The following is a 10,036-nucleotide window of genomic DNA, read 5'->3' as shown; positions in this document are numbered from 1 at the left end:
AAGTATGTGTTTTACCTTGTAAACTGGTATGTTCAACAACGGGCTCAAAAATTCCATATGGATCATCATTCCGGTCCTCGCCTGGTGGCAAATCACAAGATCATTAGAACATAAGAATGTCGCAAATCCAATTACAAGTTATTAGTGTTTTGAGTACCATGCGAAGCCGGTTCAGCAGCTCTTCTCGTATTATTAGCCGGCCTAGGTACATGTTGATTGGATCCGTGTGAAGGTTGTATACCTGAACATACGATAGAGAACCCAGATTTACGACAAAATAAATCATGCTGGCCCACACGCAAAATGATTATATCTCTGAACTAACCTGCATCTTCGATTGTGGAATCTTTACCATGTCGTTGCTGCCTCTGATACGCATCATTCCTGCGCAACCAATTGGAATCTTCCTCGTTTGTTAAATTAATCTCTTGGTTATGAGTGACGCGTTCATCAGATGAATTTTGCATACTTGATAAGCCTGCGACAAATTTTCAGCACCACATCAGTAAACATTGGTTTGGACATGTTGGATGAGCTAAGAACACATAATCATATTACATGGTAACCCACAACCTGTATCATTAAATGTCAGCCTTTGTAGTTGGGTGACACCGGTTTGACCTGTAGCTGGTGTGTGTGACACAGTGGTATCATCGTTCAGGAGTCGACTTGCAATCTTCCTCTTTTCACGGGATAGGCATTGTCGTTTTAATATCTCATCCCTGTTTTGAGCATATCGCTCCCTGTCCCTTTGCCTCCTTAACTCCTTAGCGTCTGCATATATGTGTCAGAAAGGTAATAACCATGAATACACAGTGTTGTAGCTGTAGCTAATTTGTTGATCATCATTACCAGTGGATGTGGACACCGGTGTTTCTGTTCCATTTTCTTGGTCATTGAGATTGGTAATCACCATGGACAATCTTCTATCACCATAGGCTTCATGTTGTCTATTGAATACAACATCCATGTTTTGTGAATACTGTTCCCCAACCATTTGCATCTGCAATTCATTAGGATCCACATTTATGGCCGTTTGTCGTTAGTTTGGAGCATGGCTTCTCATCAGTTATGAACAAACATGCAGTATAAGGGCAATTTTACCTAGCGTCATGGCCAGGGGTGTATGTGCTACATTTTCCTCGTCATTAATCACTGTTGTTGAAGCATGTTTTTTCTCACGGGCCTCGCGACGTCTTTTAAGAATTTCCTCTTTATTGTGTGCATAATACTCTCTGTTCCTTTGCCTCTTTAATTCCTTAGGGTCTGTATAAGTAAATTCAGCAAGTTAGGATATAATCATCAGCAACAACAGTAACCGAATTTAGGAAGAGGTTGATGATAGTTACCCAATAATTGGTTGTTACTTATATCCTGAAATGGGGTGCGTGGCCCGGTGTTATTGGGAAATGACATACCTTCGCCTTGATGTGTCTATTATTGCATTAATTCTGGAGAAGCACATAACAGTAATTCTAGATCAATATTGTAGTATCTCAAATTTTTCTCAACAGATTACCCCGTGATTTTTTTGCATGGTGTAGAGTGCCATACATTAGCCAAAATAATGTCGAACTGACATGGACATACACTAAAAAGGAAAAAAACCAGAATAGTGTCGCCAACTGGCCACATCCAATCAGTCTTTTTAAGTCCATAGCTTTCTTTTATATGTGTGCATTCCTTCACAACGTTTGTTGCAACTATTGAGCATAGAAGGGAAATTGGCATACTACGCATGCATATATGAATTATCCTTTCCATTATCCTGACAATAGCATGAGCCTTACAAAGTTGATTTACGAATTAGAATTGGAAGTGAGCTTTTGGAAATAACAAAAGAGCATAAAGAGTGGTGAAATTTCTTCACTGCCTGCTATTTGCACCTGGCATGCTATTGTACAATTTCTACTGCCTTACTGGAGTCAAACTTGCAATGCTATGAGCCCATTGATCTAGGGGGCTTGAGAACTCTGAAGATGCTAAAGAGTCATTCCATGACATATACCTTATTCAGGAATAAAGTGGAATTTGGGGGATAGTGCTGTTAAATCTGGAAGGTAGTACATTCTTAGAAGGGGACTATGTTTTTCCCTGTGAAAAAAGGTACTGAAGACAAGTTTATAATTATTTTCATGTGCCCGCTGAACATTGATAGGTGGTCATGGCCATTTCACTAATTTATCTTATGCATCTCGAGTTCGGCAGCATGTGTGTCATGTTATAATGTTTCCTGAGGTCCAGTAAAAGGCTAGTGTTTGATGGAAGTTATTTAGGAGGGACCACTGTTGTGAAAATAATTTTTTTTGCAATGTGAACCATTTTCTGTAACTTGGCATTTGATGTTCCTGTAAAGTCTCCGTCAGCAACAAGAATGGTGTAGCTGAGCATGCTTTTTGCTATGAATTATCCTTTCCATTATGTTGAGATCCTCTACAACAGGAATAAACTTACCATCTTCTTTGGCAGCTTGCACATCCTGCTGGCCACTTAAATTATCCTTTCCATTATGGTGAGCAACAATTTAAGGTGGTAGTCGTCTGCGGAGCTCCTCTACAACAGGAATAACATCTTCATCTGAAGGACCCCAGAGCAAAACCTGAGCCCAACCAAAACCAATACCTGTAAGTATATCACCAGTATTGCTGCAAAGCAACAAAAAATATATATATAACAAGATGCACATAGTATAAAATAAGTCATAGCTCTCAGAATATTGTATAACAAACTGATTTGAAACTTCTATATAGTCCTTTCTTTACCAATTCTGGAGAAGCACAAGTTGAGAAAACACTATATAGTACTTCTATATAATCTGATTGAAATTTATATAAAATCATTTGAAACTTCTATATATCTATATTGCAGAAGCACAACTTGAGAAAATACTGCACTACACAGGTTTATAAAATATGAGACTCACGGCCTTAAACCACCATAGTGATAGTCTCACCCATGGTAGAAGCCTAGAACAAATAGTGGTAGAACAGGCATACCACCAAAAAATAGTTGGCAGCTGCTTTGGTTTGATTTGTTAGATAATGGCTATATTGGCAAAATCTAAGGCGCGCAGCATGAACAGTTTTCTCTGGCGCAGGGAATTAGGTACCAACCAAGTCAGGCACAGCAAAGGAAGGATGAGTCAGACGCGGAGAGATGTTCAACACGGCAGAAGGTGGGCAGGGCGGGCTCCTGGGTATGCCGGGTGCCTGGAATCGGTGGATCCCTCTGGCCGTACGTGTGTTGGAACTGGGGGATCCCTCTGGCCGTAGGTCTGCAGGGCGGGCTCCTGGCATCGGGGGATCTAGCAGACGGATGCCACGATGGTAGCGGCAACAATGGGCAATGGCGAGGGCTCCTGGCACCGGGGGATCTCGCAGACGGACTGCAGGCTACTCGCGGCGCCGATGGTGCGACGACAATCACGGAAGACTGGTCCTATGCGGTGGAGTCTGATTTTCTCCTTTTTTTCTTTTTTGAGGGGAAGTTTGGTTTTCTCCTATACGGTGGAGTATGTTCAGCCAATTGTAATTTCTATGTCCACCCAGCAGACGGTGGATTAATGAGGGCTGTTAGATTAAGATCTGTGGGATTAATCGCGGGGTGCTGTTTGGTTGTTTTTTTATGGGGCGTTTTATGGGGTGTCTGTAGTGTATTTCTTGTTTGGTTGTTTAATAGTAGTATAGACTCCTAAAGGGGCAGTTGGTAGCCGGCGCTCAGCGGTCTTTTTTTGTCCATCCTCCCACCATCGTCTGGTTTATTTTTGTCTCTCCTCCCACCATCCTATAACCCCTCGCACGTAACGCATTGTGTGAAAAAAACAGACAAAACTAGTTGCGATGCCCCCTCACAGGAACCAGGGAGCGAGGCCACCTCGCACCTCCATCTCTTCCTCCCGAGCACGACCCTGGGCTAGGGTTCCATACGCCGCTGCCGGTCTCTCTCCCCAACCAAGAACGCCAACGCAGGTGAGTGAGGCCCCCTCGCATCCCCCCGTGCCCCCTCCTCCTCCATCTCTTCCTCTTGAGCCCGACCCTGGGATAGGGTTCCATATACCGCCGCAGGTGTCTCACACCAACCACGAACGCCGATGCCGGTGTGCGAGGTCGACCAACCGTGCGACGGTCGAAGTGCCTAGTCCGTAGGTTCATCCCCTTCTGTGTCCTCTTCGCAGGCGGCCATCGTTGGTACATTGCGCTCGTGTCACCTCTCATGATTTTTTTTCTGGTTTGATTCCCCATGTCTCACCGTGTTGATATGCAGAAGGCATCAGTTCATGTTGTTTCATGTTGTTGTCGCACGTAGGTTTGCCACTGGATTCGTGTCGAATCTACCCTGCCGTCGAACTCCCCTAATATCTACCCTGCCGTCCAACTCCCCTAATGCTCTGCACCCAATTTGTTGGATTTGTTGAGATGTTGTGGTGCTTACTATAGCTTAGCTTAGTGAGCGTTGGGTTGCTTAGAGATGTCAATCTGGGTTGTTGGTGTTCATTAACATAGAGTTACCTTTCAATTTGATGGCATATTATTATCAAGCAAGCCCGTAGGATTGGGAAATAATTAATCTATTGCATCTTGTGTTCGGGCATTTTTTTTCTTTGGGAGTTTGGACTGACCAATGATTGTTTTCTCCAAACAGATTTGATAATCATCACAACACCAAATCCTTTGTCATGTGATTTCCATTATGTTTTACATCACAAATTTGTTGAGATAGTGCACTGCCTTATTTTTGTTGTGGAATGCTCGACATACTACTGCTTTGATGCAACACGTCTGATGCTGTTTTCATCTGCTGGACATTGTACGTGTTGAAGTATGGTGCACTCGTTGCCAGGAACTGCACTCACCAATGGACTAGCTAGAAATACCCAAGGTAAAGAATTAATCTATCAATTTATACCTTCTTTGTGATTGCGGGTATGTGTTTTCTCTCATTCACTAAACGCCAAAATAATTTGCACGTTGTGGTCTTCTAAAGTTAACACAATTTCATGTTAGTTCCCATTAGCAACGATCACCTTGCGAAATTATTATCATTTTTGTTTGCAAATTAATTCTTAACATGGCCTTCCTTCTGAATTATGAACAAGGCCTTGCTTCTTGACTCACAAGGAAAAGCATTTATAATTATCATCATATATCTGGACTATTAACAAACAACTGATTGTTGGTTCCAAACTGACAGGGAAGCTCTTGAGCTTAACATACTTGCGTCTTTCTTCTGCTACAAGTAACTGGCGATTCGTCGCCGCCGGTATCACCTGCATCTACTGTGGGGATGCGCTCGCCCTTGTCCTCGCCAGCATTGTGGCTGGAGGCCACATAGACCCAACCTCTGCATCCAGAGCACCGGGTCCTTCCTGTTCCTATACCGTTTCGTAGCCGAGGAGATCCAACTAGTGTAACCACGCCTCAATTGTTGTTGTCGTGCCTCAAGGAACTTGCCAACATCGGTATCAGGTTAGTTCGATTACACTTGGGTCACGGCGGTTGCCGTGCTACTATGCTCCTCTCATGTTGTAGTGGCTAGCTGCGGCAATTCACGGATCATGCTCTCTCGTGGGAAGGAGGTTGTGGCTTTCTCAATTAATCAGAACAATAGAACCCCACATAGTTCTTTTCTAGATATGTATTGTTATTTCTGATGATGTGTGGACCATCAGAAACCTAATGTGTATGTGTATCATATAATATCTTTCTATTTAGGTATATTGCTTCCATTTTATTCATGTACTACTTCTCTAAAGATTGTCAAATTACATGCTGCAAGTTTCTGTTGAGTTAATTATTTTCCTCAGGTCAAACAGAAATATGGAAACTGTCAAGGAGATGTCGAATGATGATTACATTTAGATACTGAGAGACATTCCAAAACATGTTTTGGCAGCTTAGTTTTTATTGTGCTTATTTTTAAACTCGAAACGTTCTCTATTATTGGCGGGTTCTCTATAATCCCATGTTTGTGAAGTCAATTGTTTAATTTGATTGAGTACTTAAGTTAATGCATATATTTATTTTTCTATATCGTATCTTAACTGCTTGGACTCTTCATGTACACTAAATGTGAAACTCATTATGATTCACAAGTGCATGATAGCTTGTGAGATAACTGATGTAGTTTATATGAGTCATGCAATTTGTTGTTAGCAACATGTACCAGATTTGGGTAATTTCCGCTTCACTACTGTTTTTGTTTTCACACATTCTCGATCATACTAACATACTTCGAAGAGATGTCCCAGATTTATTGTTTTGAATTGCACTAATTTCTTTACATGTCTTCAGATTCACCAGTGTGTTCGATGGTGCCATTTCCAGTTACTATTGGTGCCTATGGTTTGTTCAGGTGATGAGGCAACCGCCATCTTAGGCCTACTGAAGAACGACGTCTTTGCAGGAGGGGGAAGGAGTCGCGGAAGCTCCTGTGCCGGCGGGAGCGACAGTTCCACAACGAGTTGGTCATTCGCCGCCTTTGAGTTGGAGGATGTCCAAGGCCGGGATTGTTCCTCACCACTGAGTTGCAGTAAGTATGGAATTTTCCATAGTGGTCGATGCTTTTTTTCTCTCCAAATGGTCGTGGATGTATGCATATGTGTATTTTGGTGTTTTTATTTGTGCTTGATTCATCCATTTTACATTATAGATTGATTACATTAGTTGTCGTAGCGACGATTGTATTGTATCAAACCCTTGGAACCATGGAATAATTGCTAGAGGATTTGAAAGTGAAAGCATGATCTTGTTTAAGTTATGTGCATAAAAATCTCATGTGTGAATCTCATTTAAATATGTAGGTGCAGTCTCACACAAAGGAAGAGAGAAGATAACTTCATGTCAACGAATCGTGAATGGTAATAAAACACCAGACTGAATATGTACTCTTTCTTTCTAGCTTAAAATATTGATTGACATGGTACTGCACCCTATTATTCTAATTTTATACACTTCTTTCTTGATCAAAAATACACTAATTGGTTCTTAGGTTCCTCAAACTCTCGAGAGTTTTATCTTTCTCATACATTTTAATTTATTTTACCCAGGTTGAGATAGTATTGATGCTCAATCCAGATCTGGATGTCTCATCTCTGAACATTTAAGACGCTGAGTAGTCCATGGAAGCTTGCCTAGTCGCTTTTGCGCAACATTATATCTTTGGATGTTTGCACTTTCATGGCTCTAGACGTGAGATTCCTTATATGGTAAGAAAATGTTGGTCGAGGGCTTCATTCAGCTTGCGGTACTAAATAATCTCCCATATTTAAATTTGCTTGCTTTGGCATGTTACTTTATCTATATTTGAAATTGGATATTCTTTGATATGTAATTTTAGGAAATAGTTGGTTTTCAATCTTTTTGCTTTCTATCCTGAAACTATTAAAGTTGAGAAACTGAAATTCAGAAGATCCAAAACCGCCAGATACAATGGCTACTATAATCAATAAAATTAGTTACATATATACTTACTAAGTTATCTCTGTATATATATTCAGAAACTATGTTGATTAGGCTACTTATATGCATTGGAAAACTATTAGATTCCTTGCTGCATTAACATTAGCATCCACAGTTACCTCTCTGTCTATATGTAAAACATAGATAAAATTTATGCAATGCTAATTATAAACAAATTTAGTTGCTTTGGTCTACCCCACGTTTGTCCCCAACAATCTATAGCCGCACACTCAAGGTTCAGGAATGTGGAAAGCGGCAACACATCTTCGCTAGAGCTGTTCTGGTATGCTTATTTCACATATCAAGAATAGGGTTGTACACTTATTCCTTACTTCATTTATAAGCCATGTTCATCCATCCATTTCTTATAGAGGTTAGGGTTTTTATAAGCCATGTTTAGGAATTTATTCTTACATCTATTCTGTATATATATTGTTAATTTTCAGCTGTCATGTGTGCAAGAAATGCACGTGGGAGATTTCGGCTTCACTTAAGTGTGTCTATGGACATTTATACTTCTATTACATCTGCAAACTACAAATATGAAATATGATTTTTTATATAGAATATCTTAGGCCCCTAGCTGTATTAGTTGCTGGCCCCTATGTTTGCCAACAGAGTTAGTTGATGATTCCAATGTGGAGAGCATTCGGATGTTGTATACTGTTTATGCCTAAAGACTAACAATTCTTTATAATAGCATATGCAGTATATATCTAATAATTCTCTCTTTTAATATTAATTCAAGTAATGTCTTTTGGCATTTTAAGTTTTACGAGCTTGCCAACTGCTTAAAATTATTCGAATAGTGTATTGTTGTTTTTAAATAAACTGAAACCTTGTAGCACTGTAAAAACATATTCTAGTTCCCTAACTTTGTAGAAATAATTCATGTTCATAACTCATATTTTGTCTGAGCGGAATAAGAGTAAGGGTTGAGCGTAAGCGAGTTGTGGATTGGCGTTGGTTTGTTTAGTTACTGTTGTGTGAGCGGAATAATTTCTTACTTTAGAAAATGTGAAAAATTACATTTCATTAGAGATCGCTTTGCAGCAAATTGTATGAGATGACTGTTCATATATTTTGTCATCAAGTCATATTTTTTTTTGTTACAATAGACAGGTAAATGCATTGGTTTTTTTCTTCAAGGGTTAATAACAAACAAGGTGGTGTCTGGTTGCATGCTCAAGAACAGATATCATATTTATTTATTTTTGTTAATGCATGACATTCACCTGTATGCTAGAATGTGGTAATGTCTCACGAGACATCGAATCTGACTTCTTGACTCAGGGGTGTCACATGAGCGGCGCATGCCTCACTGCCTTGATGGAGGTGTTCAATCGACACGAACACGCGGAGAGAGGGGGTTTTGGGTGGAGAGCGGGTTGGTTGGCAGGGGACTCCTCCTTGCCGAACCGTGGGGAAGCACGGTGTGAAGGAGAGAGAACACCGTGGCAAAGGTAAGGTGGGCGTCATCCGATATTAAAGGAAGAAATGTCCCGCCACGGTGGAAAACAGAGCGGGAATGGAAGGATCCGACAAAAAATGGGAAAGAGTGTGTCGTGGGGTGGAGTTTTTATGTTGGGACCACGTGTTCGAATAACATGGCAGGTAGTTCGGTCGAGATTTGGATTTTGAGGAGCCCGCTTGACGCCCGATTGATGTCTAAACACGATAGGACGTACGAGGAAAAAATAAACTTGGAACTTGAAGACGACATTAATCATTTGCTTGATTCATTTATATATATCGTAGCCCGTAGCAATGCACGGGTGTTCTACTAGTCCAATGATGTATTACAACGACTGTGACAAACCCCTTAAAATGCGTCGACCCCCAAAATAACCATCCGTTTACGGTTTCAAATGGAAAAAATGACCCGACTAGACATTGTATCGACGCGTGAACTGTAAAAAAAATTATCGGACGTGGAAAAACTTCGCCCTCAACCTTTAGCAGCTTGTTTGGTTCGAGGGAAGTTGAACTTGGGAATGGGAATTAAGAGTGTTGAAGACTAAAAATCACTTGTATGGTTGGGGGTATGGGAATTGACAAACGAAAGGGAAGAGGAATTGAGGGAGTCAACTCCCACTAATCTCTTCCGAGAAGAGGGCTGGTAATTCAAATAGGGAATGGGAATTATCAAAGAAAAAACAGTTTGTTCGTTGCCTCAAACAAGAATGGGTTTAGTTTTGTACCTAAACAAACATGTCATCACCATCTTCTGTTACTTTGACTCATGGACCAAACGGAGGAAATTATTTTCCTGCTAAATTCCCACAAGCAATTCCCAACAGGCACCAAACGTGGGATTAGGACTAATAGTCCACTTCCCAAGCCTAATCCCCCAATAAACTTTCTCTTATAAACTTCCATTCCCATTCCTTCAAACTACCAAACAGGTTGTAGATTCACGAGGCGGGAGGCCAACTCGAGCTCGACCCCTATCAAGTGCGGCATTTGACGGGAGGGACATTTCCGCGCGGCTCTTCCCGCTTCCCTCTCCCTCCGCCCCCAACCAACCCCCTTCGGTCACCCGGGAGCACCTTCCCCGATGTCCCTTTGTCAGCATGGAA

The 10,036-nt window shown here is 41.2% G+C and overlaps 1 long non-coding RNA gene across 3 annotated transcripts; it reads left to right on the top strand.

Moving 5' to 3' along the window:
* Positions 1–3,817: 3,817 nt before the first annotated feature.
* Positions 3,818–9,203, top strand: LOC123403882. 3 transcript variants are annotated; one of them, XR_006611578.1, is made up of 6 exons: positions 3,818–3,968; positions 4,820–4,878; positions 5,191–5,465; positions 6,352–6,528; positions 6,800–6,856; positions 7,046–9,203. It is a non-coding gene; the product is annotated as an uncharacterized LOC123403882 (long non-coding RNA). The 3 variants fall into 3 exon arrangements; XR_006611577.1 differs by having other exon boundaries at positions 6,291–6,528; XR_006611576.1 differs by having other exon boundaries at positions 5,191–6,528.
* Positions 9,204–10,036: the final 833 nt, after the last annotated feature.

Source organism: Hordeum vulgare, chromosome 6H, assembly GCF_904849725.1.
Source record: "Hordeum vulgare subsp. vulgare chromosome 6H, MorexV3_pseudomolecules_assembly, whole genome shotgun sequence".
Lineage (NCBI taxonomy): Eukaryota > Viridiplantae > Streptophyta > Magnoliopsida > Poales > Poaceae > Hordeum > Hordeum vulgare.
Note: the sequence above shows the minus strand (reverse complement) of the source record. Positions and strands in the feature narration are given on the sequence as shown.